This window comes from Desmodus rotundus, chromosome 11 (genome assembly GCF_022682495.2).
Source record: "Desmodus rotundus isolate HL8 chromosome 11, HLdesRot8A.1, whole genome shotgun sequence".
NCBI classification, from domain to species: domain Eukaryota; kingdom Metazoa; phylum Chordata; class Mammalia; order Chiroptera; family Phyllostomidae; genus Desmodus; species Desmodus rotundus.
In genome coordinates this window covers 61,056,881-61,071,639 of record NC_071397.1, presented here as the reverse complement: position 1 = coordinate 61,071,639, position 14,759 = coordinate 61,056,881, and positions in this window count along the sequence as shown.

Below are 14,759 nucleotides of genomic sequence, written 5' to 3'. Positions count from 1 at the left end.
TAAGAATCAAAAGGAAATGCTAGAAATCAAAATTACCGTAACAGACATGAAGAATGGGCTCATGGGCTCGTCAGTAGATTCAAAATAGTTTAGGAAAGACTTGAACTGTGACGATAGGTCAGTAGAAATTTCCCCAAATGAAATGTAAAGGGGAAATAGAAAACAGAACAACATCCAAAAACTGGGATCATTTTCAAAAAGTATATCATAGGTGTAAATTAGAATACCAGAAGAAAAAGAGAACAGTGAAATTATTAAAGTAGTAATGGCTGAAAATGTTTCAAAATTAAAAATACCAAATGACAGATCCAGGGAGCTGAGAGAACAGCTTCAAAAAACAACACAACACAGGCATCTCATAATCTAACTGCAGAAAATCAAAAACCAATACAAAATCTTTAAGAAGCCAGAGGAAAAGTATGCAGTAAAGCAGTGCAGGTTTGACAGATTTTCTTTAAATTTTGTTATTGATAGAAACGATTTTTTAAAAGATTTTATTTATTTTTAGAGAGGGGGAAAGGAGGAAGAGACAGAAAGAAACATTGATGTGTGGTTGCCTCTCCCTCAACCCTGACTGGGGACCTGGCCCGCAACCCAAACATGTGCCCTGACTGGGAATCAAACCAGTGACCCTTTGGTTCACAGGCCCACGCTCAAATCCTCTCAGGCACACCAGCCACACCAGCCTTTCACCAGGTTTTCTACTAATGTCCTTTTCACTCCAGGGCGAGAAATGTTGGTTTGTTTTTCCACTTACATATGCATTCATATGTTGATTCCTGTACATGCCCTGACCAGGGATCGAACCTGCAACCTTGGAGTATTGGGACAATGCTCTAACTACCTGAGGTACCTGGCTAGGGTCAGGTTTGACAGGTTTTTTAAAAATTTACTGTATTGGGTGACATTGGTTTGCAAAACCATAGGTTTCAGGGGTGCAGCTCAAAAAACATCATCTGCACACTGCACGCCACTCCAAGCAAACTCTCTGCAGGTCTGCCAGTTTGAAACACCTTTTATCAGTAGTTTTGAGGCCAGAGTTGGTGATACTTTATAACAGCTGAGTTACTAACATACAGTCTGAATTTGAATAGGAAAAAAGTCACATCTTTATACTTAGTATTCTCTGACTGAAATTTAATGTTTCTCCCGTTAAGAATACAGGAACAAACCGTAAGAGTAGAAAAGCAGATCTTGTGACTCTTCTCAAAAGTTGTGAATATGTTATATCACATTTGTTGCTGCAGATCTTGAAATATGGACCCTCAATACTTGAGAATTATTGTAGTTACTACACCAGCCCCAAGATCTTGTTTAATGTGTTAAAGAGAGACACATGTTATCACCAGTTTAAAAAAACACTTATAAATGTATTTGAACAAATTGGTTTCTTTTGTAGTCCTACATATTGTATTATTTTAAAAACACCTGAGTAGGGATCTTTGGTACAAAAAATGTTAGGAACCCTAAAAGTAACACATTCTGAACCCTCCTGCCCCAGAGTGTGACGTGGGTGTGCCCTGAGTCTGCACGATGTGGAGCAGTGTGCTTGCTGTTCGCTGCGTGTGTAGGAGGGAGAGACTGGAAAACAGCCAGCCTATGTCTCTTGAGTGCTTAGGTTTCAGCCTGGGTTCTTTACATGTATTGTTATTACTTTATTCTCAAAACAACCCTATGCAGTGGGTATTACCCCCTTTTACCAAGAGAAGAACTGAGCTGAAGTCATTTGCCCAAGGTCACACAGCCAGTAAACAATGAAACTGGGACTCAAACCCAGGTCTTTCGGATTCTGGCATTCCGACACCTGTGCCTGGGTGGTGCTGGACTGTCAGCAGTTAGGCTGGGGCCCTCGCCAGAGTGTCGCCCTGATAGCCGGTGACTATGGACTGCTGTGCGGGACCTCTGGCCGCCTCGAGCGTGCACAGTTTGCCTCAACACCGGCGCTCCTATCAAAGAGGCCTAGGAGAGCAGACTCCTTGTCTCGACCTAAAGGAAAGTTAAACTTTTAAGAGAGTTTGGTTATACAACTGGAGTGGCCATCCCTGCTTGGCAGATGTAAACACTGCAGCTTTGTCATCACTTAGCTTTCTCGGTGCATTTTCTTTCCTTTCTAGCTAGATTATACTTTAATCCAGTTGTTTTCTTGTTCAGTAAATCCAGACCATGTTTAACCGGTTTATGCATTGAAGAGTCTTGAGGTGAAGAAAGTTTTGTCCTTTCAACTGCCCTGGGGATTTGCTGTCTTTCTGCAAAGGGATTTTCTTAGACCTGTAATCTGAACACTTTTGACCTGTGGGTTTTTATTGTGTTTTTCCCCCCACTATGAACAAATTTGTGAGGCTTGACTTTTTATGTGCTGCGGGGCAGAGACAATGCCCTTCTGTGAACGTCTTCGCCCAAGGGCAGTAGTAATTGATGCTGGGAAAGTCAGTCATTCGGCCATCACTTCTCCAGGGCTGGGCTGCCCCTGACTGACCACTGCAGCTGCCCCGCTTGCCTCAGCTGTGTGCTTCCACATGGACCCACCATTCTGGGACGGCATTCCAGAGACTGGTCTCAGACAACCGCCAGCATTGCTGAAGTGACAGGGCCTCATACGCGTTAGCTGGTAGGAGGATAAATTGGCACACCTTCCATGGAGGGCAACTGGGCAATAACTATCAAATCTATAAGCTCGGGATTCTACTTTCAGGAATTAATCTCACTGGCATACTTTCTGTTTTGAGAAATAGTATTTATAGAATATAATACTTTCTGATTACTGATTGAATAGCTCTGAAAGATCACATAAGAAACATAACATTGATTGCTTGGTTGAGGGGACTGAGTGGCCCCAAGACAAGAGGAGAGAGGAAAACATTTCACACACCTTTTTATTTTGGAGTGATTTTAGATTTACAGAAAAGTTGCAAAGATAATACAAAGAGTTCTCATGCACCTCCTCACCCAGTTTCTCCTCATGTGGACATTTTACATGGTTAGGGTATTTTTGTCAAAACTAAGAAACCAGCGGAACATTGCCATCAACTGCTCCAAACTTCATTTGACTTCCACCAGGTTTTCTACTAATGTCCTCTTTCTGTTCCAGGGTCCGGTCCCAAAGGCCACATGGCACGTAGTCATCACATCTCTGTAGTCTCCGTGGTCCTTGACAGGTAGACCCTTCAGACTTTTGGAATTTTGTATATCTGACTACCACGTAGTCAAAAATAAGTAAACTTTAACAGAGAATTCGACTTAGCCATAGGACGGTAGAACAGTAAGGAATCTTAGAAGCAATCCAATTCAGGCTTCTCATTTTTCAGACATAGGAAGGGACTTGTCCTAGTGCCTCCCTAGAACTCAAACTGGAAACCAAGCGGGGCAGCAGTGAGTCAGGGGTCCCAGGGGAGTAGTAGAAAAAGGATAAGGTTTAGAGCCACCTAGACTTGGGTTCAAATCCCAGCTCTGAGTCCTTGGGCCAGTAGGTACTCTCTTTTGTGGGGCGGGGGGGGGGGGGGGGGGGGTCTGGATTCTCACTCAACATGTTTTAAGATACAACCGTGTTGTTGCATATGTCAGTAATTGGCTTAAAAGACCAAACAAACAACAACAAAAAAAAACAATTCTTTGAAGAGGCAGTTCTGATTGCAAAGACTTTGTTGAGAAAACCAAGTGTGTTTTCCATCCTTGATCTCTACTTCTTGTGCTGAAATGTGACACCACAGAGCACTCTCCCTTCCTGGGGACACTCCAGCCCTGAGTCCTGGGGCCCGACCTGCTGAGAGGAAGCCCTGGGAAGGAGCATGGGGGAGGGGAGGAAAGGCCACAGTGAGAGGAAATGAGGAGAAAAGTAAGCGTCGAGACACACCCCTTATTAAGAAGCAAGGGACCGAGCTTTTACAAGGAGTGCAAAATTGAGCTGTACAAAGAGCTGAGCTCTGGGTTCAGAGCAGCTGTGCGACCAGGGAGGTGACACTCACCTCCTGGGCCTCCGGTGTGAAGCGATGGGAGTGCACAGCTCAGCCCTGCATCCTCTGCTCTGTCTCTCTTCCCTCACAGTCTCACCCTCGTCAATCCTCTCCAGCCCCCATGCCTGTGTTTCTCCTGTAGGTATATTTCCTGTGGACACAACAGATGGGCAGGTTTTGCCTGAACTTGCATAGGGATTCCCAAGAAAGCAGGCACCTGCTCTTATCTCCCAGACTGAATGTGTCTCCACAGACCCTCCAGCACCTGTGAATTCCTTGCAGAAAAGACTGAATCTCAGTGGGAAGGGAGGTATAAAAGGGATAAATGGTGATGGGAAAAAATACAATAAAAAATAAATTAAAAAAAATTGAATCAGTCAATGCTCTAGCTTTGGAAATTTTAAGTAACTTTGACTATAAAATAAATATAAGTAATAAAACACCAATAAATATCAATACAATAAATATGCCATGCTACTAAAAATAATTTAGGCCCTGACCTGTATGGCTCAGTTGGGTATCGTCCTGCAAAATCAAAAGCCACCAGTTTGATTCCTGGTCAGGGCATGTACCCAGGCTGCAGGTTCGGTCCCCAGTGGGGCTGTGTACCAGAGGCAACTGACCAATGCTTCTCTCTCACATTGATGTTTCTCTCCCTCTCTTCCCCTCTCTCTAAAAATAAACAGAAAAAAATCCTTTTAAAAATAAAAATAAATACAAGTAATTTTAAAAACAAAACCATCTTATAGATTGTTTGGCAAACAGATGAAAGAATAACTTATCCACAGTCCCACCACTTTTTCCTAGGTAGATTTTCAGGTAATAATACTACCAAATAATTTCACAGAGAAAATAAATGTGGAGGGTATACAAAATGGGTTTGTGCTACATTCAATTGGAGATTTTTGTTATTTCCAACTTAAAAATATAAATAACACTATGGTGTTATGGAGAATTCCTTATGTATAAAGCTCTTGCTAAGTTTTAGGTTCTTCTTTAAGCCCAAGTTCTAGAAGTGAATCTGAAGACATGAATGAATATCTTTGGCTTGTGATACAAGTCTCTGAATTATCTTTCAACAAGAGTTGTGTGCCCACTTACTGTAACAGCCTTTTGTAAAAATTCTCTGTGGCGCCTTTTACTCTGGGGAGGATGCCTCACTGGTGGGTGTATTCTTTCAGCTAGGCGGTGAAATTGGCACTCTAATTCTGCTGCTGGCTTGCTCTCTGGAAGAAAGATACTATTTCCAGGCCTTAGCCAGCTCTTCGGGCACTATAACCTGCTGGCCTTATCTCCTCCAGTGGTGACTGCTTATGTTTCTAAAGGGTAATGGTGGCAGTGTATACAATGAATGGATTGCTATCAGTTTCTTTCTTCAGCAGCAGCTGAATTTCCCTTGCAGATGAGATGGATTTTTTAAAATGATATGGTACAGTGCTTTGGGGAAATGCAGGGAAAAGGGGATCTACAGGCAAAATCAGATACTGGATTAGGCTGAACGATTTGGTAGGAAACACAGAAGTCAATAATTCCTAAAGGGATTCAAGGTGACCACAGAATTTTACTAACTTCCCTAGAGGAAGTCCCTAAATTTAATTGATTTGGTCTTGGCACTTGTCAAATGGATTTACAGAATTTATCTTCTCAGAACCCATGTACTCTAGATTAACACATTTAACTCTTCATTCAACAAATACTTGTTGACGGCTTTGGAAGCACAGTGCTGTTGCGGTCAAGGGGACTGCAGGTGTGTCTGAAAATTAACAACTCAAGGTAGAAAGTGGTGCATAAAGAAAGATGTATACAACCTGATTCCAATCTAGTTTCAAACACCATCTGCCACCCCGTGCCCCAGTCTTCAGCCCTAACAAGATACCCTCCAGCCTCTGAAGCCTTGACCTAAAAATACCGCTCCGCCAGGCATTCACCCATGCTGTTCCAGCTAAACTTGTTCACCTCTGGTTCACCCCTGCTCATCATTTAAGAGTCAGCCTAACTTTCGCCAGCTCAACGAAAGCTTCCTGCTTGTTTCAGAGAGAAGATTGAGTATTTCTCTGGTGTTTCCTAGGCAGTGTTTGTGTCTCCATGTGTGATGGGCAAACCTCTGTGTGGTAATTCTTTGTGCTTCTGTCTCCCTAACTAGACCATGGATGATCTCCTGAGGACTTTACTATTCATTTCTGTCCTCGCCATGGAGCTCAGGGCCCCGTGGGCAGTGGTCCTGCAAAGACCCTGACAAGGGACCTCTGGTCAAGATGGAGGAGTAGGCACACACACTTCACCTCCTCATGCAACCATAGAAAAAATTACAGTCAGATCTCAAAACAAGTAACAACCAGAACCATCAGAAAAGTAAGCTGTGTGGAAGTCCAACAACCAAGGATTTTTTAAAAAGCCACATTCATCCAGGTGGGTAGGAGGGGTGGAGTTGCCCAGGGAGGCACAGAGACACGGTGAGGCATGGAGAGCCGGGATGGTGTCAGCAGTGGAACAGACAGTGCCACATTCACATGTGGTGGATAAAAATTGAGAGGGATACCTTGGGAGTGAGTGGTCCCAGCCCCAGGCCAGACTGCACAGCCCAGGGTTCCAGTGCCAGGAAGATAAATCCCTATAACTTCTGGCTATAAAAACCAGAGGGAGTTAGGGGGGCAGAAGAAACTGCTGGATTTTCAGGAGATTCCTTTTAAAGGGCCTGCACAATCTTAGAACATAGGCAAACCCTCCCGCTCTGTGATTCAACACCAGGGCAACAGCTGGAAGGGTGACAGTCGCATATGGGAAATGGGTGAAGTGACTGGAAATGGGGCAAGTGCCTGGCAAACCTCCAGAAGCCAGGCAGTGGCATTATCCCCTCTCCAGGCTCTCCCCCTCCCCCACAGAGTCACAATGCAGTGAAGCAGGTTGCCTTGCCCTGGTGATTACCTAAGGCTCCACCCCACACAATTGACAGGTGCTTTCTCTACAATAGACCACAATACTAAGACCAGGAGTCAAAGCAGCTCTACCTGATACACAGAAACACCACAGGAAAGCTGCCAGATTGAGGAGACAAAGAAATATGGCCCAAATGAAAGAGCAGAACAAAACTCCGGGAAAAGAACTAAACAAAACAGAGATAACCAATCTATCAGATGCAGAGTTCAAAACACTGGTTAGCAGGATGCTCAAAGAACTCATCAAATATAGCAACAACATAAAGGAAGAAGTGAAGGTTACAGTAAGTGAAATAAAAATCTACAGGGAAACATCAGTGAAGGGGAGGAAGCCAGGGTTCAGATCAACAATTTGGAACATAAGGAAGAAGGAAGCATTCAACCAAAAAAGCAAGAAGAAAGAAGAATTAAAAAAAAAAAATAGGATAGCATAAGGACCCTCCGGGACATCTCCAAACGTACCAACATCTGAACCATAGGGATGCTGGAAGGAGAAGTGGAAGAGCAAGAAATTAAAAACTTATTTGAAAAAATAGTGAAATAAAACTTCCCTAATTTGGTGAAGGCGACATACAAGTCCAGGAAGCACAGAGAGTCCCAACCAAATTGGACCCAAAGAGGACCACACTAAGACACATCATAATTAAAATGCCAAAGGTTAAAGATAAAGAGAGAACCTTAAAAGCAGCAAGAGAAAAGCAGAGAGTTATACAAAGGAGTTCCCATAAGACTGTCAGCTGATTTCTCAAAAGAAACTTTGCAGGCAAGAAGGGGCTGGAAAGAAGTATTCAAAGTCATGAAAGGCAAGGACCTACAACCTAGATTACTCTAACCAGCAAAGGTATCATTAGAATGGAAGGACAGATAAAGTGCTTCCCAGAGAAGGTAAAGCTAAAGGAATTCATCATCACCAAGCCATTATGATATGAAATGTTAAAGGGACTTACTTAAGTAAAAGAAAAAGATCAAAACTAGGAACAGTAAAATGGCAACAAATTCACAACTATCAACAACCGAATCTAAAAAAACAAACTAAGCAAACACCCAGAACAGGAACAGAATCACAGATATGGAGATCATTTGGAGGGCTATCATCTGGGAAGGGGAAGAATGGGGGGAAAGGCGCAGGGATTAAGAAGCATAATTGGTAGGTACAAAATAGGGAGATGTTAAGAATACTATAGGAAATGGAGAAGTCAAAGAACTTATATGTACAACCAACCCATGGACGTGAACTAAGGGGAGGGAATGCTGAAGGGGGATACCAGGAGGAAGGAGACAAAGGGGGCAAATTGGGACACCTGTAATAGCATAGTTAATAAAATATATTTTTTTAAAAAGACCCTGACTGGATAAAGGAATGAATGGATGATGAATAACCCATGGGGTGATGGCATCTCATTCCCCTCCCCCATTCAAAGTTCTGACTCTGGATTATGGCCCTGGAATGCCACAGCGGGACCAGAGTTGAGGTTTCTCTACTTAACCCCTCATTCCCCAGTTCAAAGGGCTGGTCCAGCTGTTTTGGGCTAATGTCAGGAGGCCCAGATGAACCTCTCACAAATTGCATAGATATTTGATTTCTTTCTTTTTTTCTACTATTCACCTGGTCTTCTTCACAAACTCACACCTGCTGCTTAAAGATAAAAATCGACTTTTCTTTCTTCTTCTGGGATTGACTTAAATAACCCTTTAGGTAGTTTGCAGTGTTCCAGAGAGTCGCCCCTTTCCCTGCTTTGTCTCCCAAAGAAGGTGTCCATGTCATGGGAGCTAGTGCACAGCAATGTGCTCCTGGCTGCGGGAAGGGGTGCTCCAGGCACAGCACTCCCACCCCGCTGGACTCTGGAAAGACGTCCCTGCTGCTCACCGGCAGGTATCTGTGCTGCGCTTCACAGCAACTGTGGGCTCTGGTCCCCAGGTTTGGCCACAGCCCCTGGTGGTCCCTGCTGACAGGGCTCTACTTCAGCTCTTGCTGGCTGCTGATCCCTGAACGTCTTCCAAGTTCTCCAGTCACAGACCCAGGGGGCCAGCCCTACTACCCTCTGCTGACTGGTCTGTCATCTTGCCCTGCCCATAGCTCTTGGGTCAGCTCCCACATTACAGGGGAACAGAAAGAGAATGAAATCTTAGCCCCTCGCTTTTCCTTCCACACGTTGCAAACAGGTTGATGCGGACACCTCAGGAGTGTTGTGGACGCAGTGCCAGGGTGTGTGGGTTACGGGATCCAAACCACTCTTCCCTCAAAATCACCTTCACTTCTCCAGGCCCCCACACCTGGTCAAAGGCCTGGAAACTGGGGCATAAACCTCATTCTGATCCGCTCTGCTTCGCTCTCACTCTGTTTTCCCTTCTCCCATCGTATGTGAGAAGAAGAAACATAAGGAGCTTTTTTTTTTTTTTTTACTTCCCCTCTTTACCTCAAGCCACAGGTAAGCTCACCTGCTACTGGCTTCATAGTCATGGGCCAAGCAGACTTTCTCCGCACTACACAACACTGTGAACCAGGTTCTCTTAAGTTCCTCCTTTGAAAAGAGGAGAATAAAGGATCTGAACTCTAAATAATAGTCTGGCTTGTGATGTTATTATATTGCTGTTTAAACTAGGAAAAGTAGGCAAAAATGAAAATAGTTGTATTAGGGAGGTGGGATTACAGATGATTCTTTCCCCTCCAGAATTTCCTGTAGCTAGAAAAGGAAAGTCAATTTTAATGTTTTTATAATGTATTTGAAATAAAGTAACTGCCTCTCCCCTCTGGCCCATATGCTGCCTACCATGCACGTATAAGACACTCCACTGCGTGCTGTGTGTGTTAGAAACTGAGTCAGCCAGCCCAGCCCTCTCAGGAGGGAAAACTTAGCTTCAGGCCCAGGGCCACTCCCATTACGGGCTCTGCTGGCAGCAGGAAGCCTGGAGTTAACCTGGGCTGAGAGGGGTAGGCAGAGTGCATTTATTTATCCAGGCTCAGCTGCTGCTTACAGGGTTCCAAGGTATCTCTCAAGGGGTTGGGGAGAAATGTGTTGCTCCCTTGGGCCCCAGAGCCTCAACCCCTCTTCTGAAATACAGACAACTGAGACCCACTGGCCCTCCCTACCAGTCTGGAGAGCTTCCCCATTTCTGGGTTCTGAAGAGACCTTGCTTCCCATTGCAGAGAGCTTGGGCTGGAGAAGGAGTAGCACTGTTGGCAAGAGCTGGCTTCCTTATTTTGACATTCAAGGCAGACAGGCTAGGAGCTTGCTGGTGCCTGTGGGGAGCAGGTCATAAAGAGCTTGGGGAGTCAGTTCAAGGGGCACAGCCCCTTTCTGCACACCAGGCCCTCCCCTCCTCCCGCCTCCCCACAGCCTGCTCCAAATCACAGGCTGCTGCCAATTACAAAAGGACTCTTAACTCTGTTCGCAGCCCCCTTGATTGATCGCACTGGTGAGTGAAATTATAAGCCTTAATGATCACGTTAATTTCTGGGGAAAGACGGTCAGAAGAGGTTCTCAATCACAAGCGCCACAATCAGCTGGGTGAGTTCAATGACAGGCCAGAGCAGGGAAAGAAGGGAAAGAATTAACTTTTTTAAAGGTCACCAGTAAGTGCGGGGACAGCTACCATGCAAGAGGGATGAGGGGCACAGATGATCCTGAAGCCTGAACACGAACTCCTGTCCCAGGGCTCCCAACCAAAGCGCCATCAGTGCTTCTCATCCTCAGTTGCACACTGGGGCCATTGTGGAGCTTTCAAATGCTGATGCCTGGGCCCCGCCTGAGACACTGCGTGATTGGTTTGGGATGCAGCTTAGGCGCTAAGAGCTTTGAAAGCTCCCCCAGGTGATTCTATGTACAGCCAAGACTGAGAACAACTTGCCTCAGACGAAAGGATTTAGAGGGCAAGAAGTCAAAGCTGAGCACATGTGGAAATGCACTTAATCTGATTAGTTCTTGCCACCGAGGAGACTTTGTTCTCATGGTCTCCTGGCCCCACTTAAAGGTGATGATGAGGAGAAGAGAAAGAGGGAGATTAGGCATCACTGAGCCAAGTGCTCCTTCGCATGGATGGAAACACTGAGGTGCAGAGATATCTGCACAGAGGTGCAGAGAACTGACTTATCACAGTGGTCAAAATTAGAACCCCGCCTTTTCACCCTGGCCCGTGCTCCTTCCACTGTGTTCATCACTCGGCCAGGGCAAAGAGGATGCCCTGGATGGCACTCCAGGGTGGAGGGGACAAGAGCTGAGAGCTGCTCTCCAGCTTTCATGGTAGAGGAGCCCAGGACGTCCCTGCCCCTTGCTCAGTGTCCTAGGACATAATGATCATCATTTATTAGAGACAGAAGGGCCACAATAAGGATACCTATCTCTCCCTAAAGGTCAAATCTATGACCTTGGCCTCCTAAATACTTTGACCCTACTCACCATTTCCCAGCAGAGCATTGCAATATTCTGGCATGTCAGAAAGATGCCCTGGCTATGTGGCAACATCTTAGTTTCCTCACTGGAGAGACTTCCCTCTGCACATTGCTGATGAGCTCAGTGGGCAGCTGGAAGTCCTGATGACCCTCCTTCACAGTCTATGTGCACATCAGCAATATTCGGGGGGGGGGGGAAAGCCACTTCATGTTCCAAAATGAGCTTCAAAAACCCAAAAGCATGATTTAAAATACAGACTACATAAAAGAGAAATTTGTCATTTGCAGTAAAGATATTAGAGTTATTCAGTTAAAGTTATTGTCCCTCAATTTCTGTAAGTGATTATAAAAATGTTATTGTGAAGGGAATGGCTTGAGATTCTTCGAGCAGCATCTTAGCAGCAGGAAGGTCTGCCAACTGCTTCGACATTTGCATTTATCGCTTCGACCTTCCCTCTGGCGTGATGCTCCCAAAAGTTCACAGAAGTGGCCTGGACCACAAAATTGGAGGACCCAAGCTCTAACCATGGGTACAGGGTGAGACCTACTTACCCAGTCCAGGAAGAATTGTAGCAGAGGCATATTCATCATAGAAACATATGCATCCTCTGTATTTTTCTAACAGCTTCTGAAGTGTTCATCAAGCCTCTGTCTGATTAAGCACTTCTAAATTCTGAGCAGTGAAATGGTTCCTCTCATGCCCTCTTGGCAGGAGTGCAAATTGATACAACCCTTTTGGAGAGCCATTTGGCAATATGTATGTATCACAATTAAAAATGCATGTAATCTTTGACCCAGAAATGCCACTTCTAAGAACTTAGTGTACAGAGATACCCCACAAGTCCACATGGAAGTGTACATGGAAGGGTGGTTCTTTACAGTGTAAAGTATTAGTGAAACACTACAGGCACCCCAAATCTATCAATAAGGAATTTGTTGAGCAAACTGTAGGACATCCATAAGATAAAATACTAGCCAGATGTTAAAAAGCATGAGTCAGGGCCATATATACCAGCAGGAGAGACACACACTTACAAAAATAACTTGCAGAAAAATAGATTTCCATTTTTATAGAAATGATTAAGTACAATAACAACAGTGGAAGTCTCTGGCCAATGCGTTCAATTCGTGAATTCCTAAATTGGATTGAAAACTTTGAACCCTAAATGAAATAAATCTAGGAGTCTCAGTTCAGTTTCTGAACTCATCCTCTCTTCTTTCTCTTCCCTAGCATCCAAGAATAACTAAAAGGAACTCAAACTCAAATGTAAGACTTCATACCTAATTGTCACAGTATGTAAATGATAGTTTTGAAAAGTGACACTTCCGGACTTAGGAAAACCATTTGTCAAAGGAGAAGCAATGACGACTGGTTTTTGACCATAGTAATCATTTGATTGGATTCATCTTCTCTTGTTTGTATATTTAAATTGCATGTATTAGAACTGTATATCCTGAATTTATATATTCAAATACCACTGTGGCACCTCCCTCACAGCACCAGCCTTAACATCCAGGTAAGCAGTGAGGTTCTTAAAATACCGAGGCTGGCCCTGACTGGGTGGCTCAGTTGGTTGAAGCATCGTCCCATATCCCAAAAGGTTGTGGGTTCCATCCCTGGTCAGGACACATATCTAGATTGCAGGTTCAATCCCCAGTCGGAGTGCATGTGGGAGGCAACCCATTGGTGTTTCTCTCTCTCTCTCTCTCAAATGAATAAACATATCCTTGAATGAGGATTTAAAAAAATACCCAGGCTGCATCTGGCAGAAACCCCCAAAACCCCAGAAGAGATAGCTGGGTTTTTAATTCCGGGTTTTTCAAACGTTGCAAGCCAGGTTTGATTCTTATTTGTAATGACAGAGATGCCTGAAGCAAAGGTAATTCCAGTGGGAATCAGTATTTGTGGCATGTCACAGGCAACTTACTTCCTTTTAATTTTTCTGAGAAAGTTTAAAATAGATTACAGTAAATTATGATTGATAGATTTTATTATAGGTGGGTGATATCCCCCCCTTCCCTCCTCCACGAGAGGAGTCCATTTCCCTGCCCACTTGAGGTTGGGTTTGGCCAGTGGAAAGTGAACAGTGTGACGTGGGCAGCAGCTTTAAATGCATGTGCATAGTTTGGCTCAGCCTCTTGCACTTCTGCCCTCTTCCAGGCAAAGACGTCGCTTTCGGGAAGTTGTCAGCCCAGAATGATGAAACACTGGAGCTCACTTGAACACAAACCACAGCCGACAGCCAGGCCCAGCTGAGACTTGGGAGCCTGGCAGTCCCGTGAGCAAAGTACAGGCTTATTCTTGTAAACTTTGGGGTTATGATTCAGCATTATTGAAGCAAAACTTGACTAATACATGGGTGAACCGTCTTGGACCCATCACTCATCTTTACCAAATCTTGTCATTGATCTCGTATTTGTTTCTGATTCTTTGTCTTTTGAAAGAAGCCCATTCAGAAACATTTGAGGTTCCTCTGTGTACCCTTCCCCAATCCTGTCCATTCCTAGAGACAACCACTCTCCTGCAATCAGTGTTATCATACTTGTGTCTGTTTAAACATTCCCTATACATTTATATATCTATAAACACGACCTATTTATAGAAATGCCAAGCTGCACCTATGCGATTCACTTCTCACCTCCCTCCCCAGTGCTGTATTTCAGATTCACTCCTGTTGACAGGTTGGCTCCAGTCTGCTCACTTCACTTCGACCCTGTCTGTATTCACCGCCGTGTATCTATTCTCTGTCATTCGACCTGTAGTTGTGAAATGTGAAGAGTGTTGCAGGGACATTGATGCACACATCTTTGAGTGCCTTGCTTTTCTTTAAGACTAACTCCTATGCGGAATCAGTAGACAAATGCACAGCTGATTGCCGCACACGCCACCTGCAAGGTCAGTTTGCCAGCGGTTGCAGTGCCTCTGCCAGACTCGCCCGAGCTGCTCCCCAAGAGGAATCCACAATGCCCGTGGCCTCGGGCACCTCTGGTTTCCACCCCCGACCTCTGGCTGTGGACACAGTGCCCGGGGACTTCCTGGGAACATCTGAATGCACTTCCGACTGCTCCTTCCCTATCTTTCTCCCCAATAAAGTTCTTCACACTTTATCTTTTTTGAACATTAAATGATTTTAAGTTCCTGGTCAGGATTGAAATGTTGGCAAGAGAGTTAGAAACAGAGGAGTAAGTGAATGAAGACTCTGTGAATCATCCTCTTTCTTCCTCACACAGCAATTTTTCTAACAGATGCAATTACATTTGAGAGCTGAAGAGAACGGAATCTTAGGTTTTATTTCTTTATTCATCGTTTTATAAATGGGATTCACTGTAAAAAGGAAATTGCCTTTGTAGTTCGGTTCTTCAGGCTGGAGGGCTCTGAGCTTCAGTTTGAGACCAGCTGCTGCTGCCACCTTGTAAATGCTGGGGGAGACCCGGTCAGAGAAGGAGGCTAAGAGATCAGACAGAGTGCAGTTCCCGTAGATT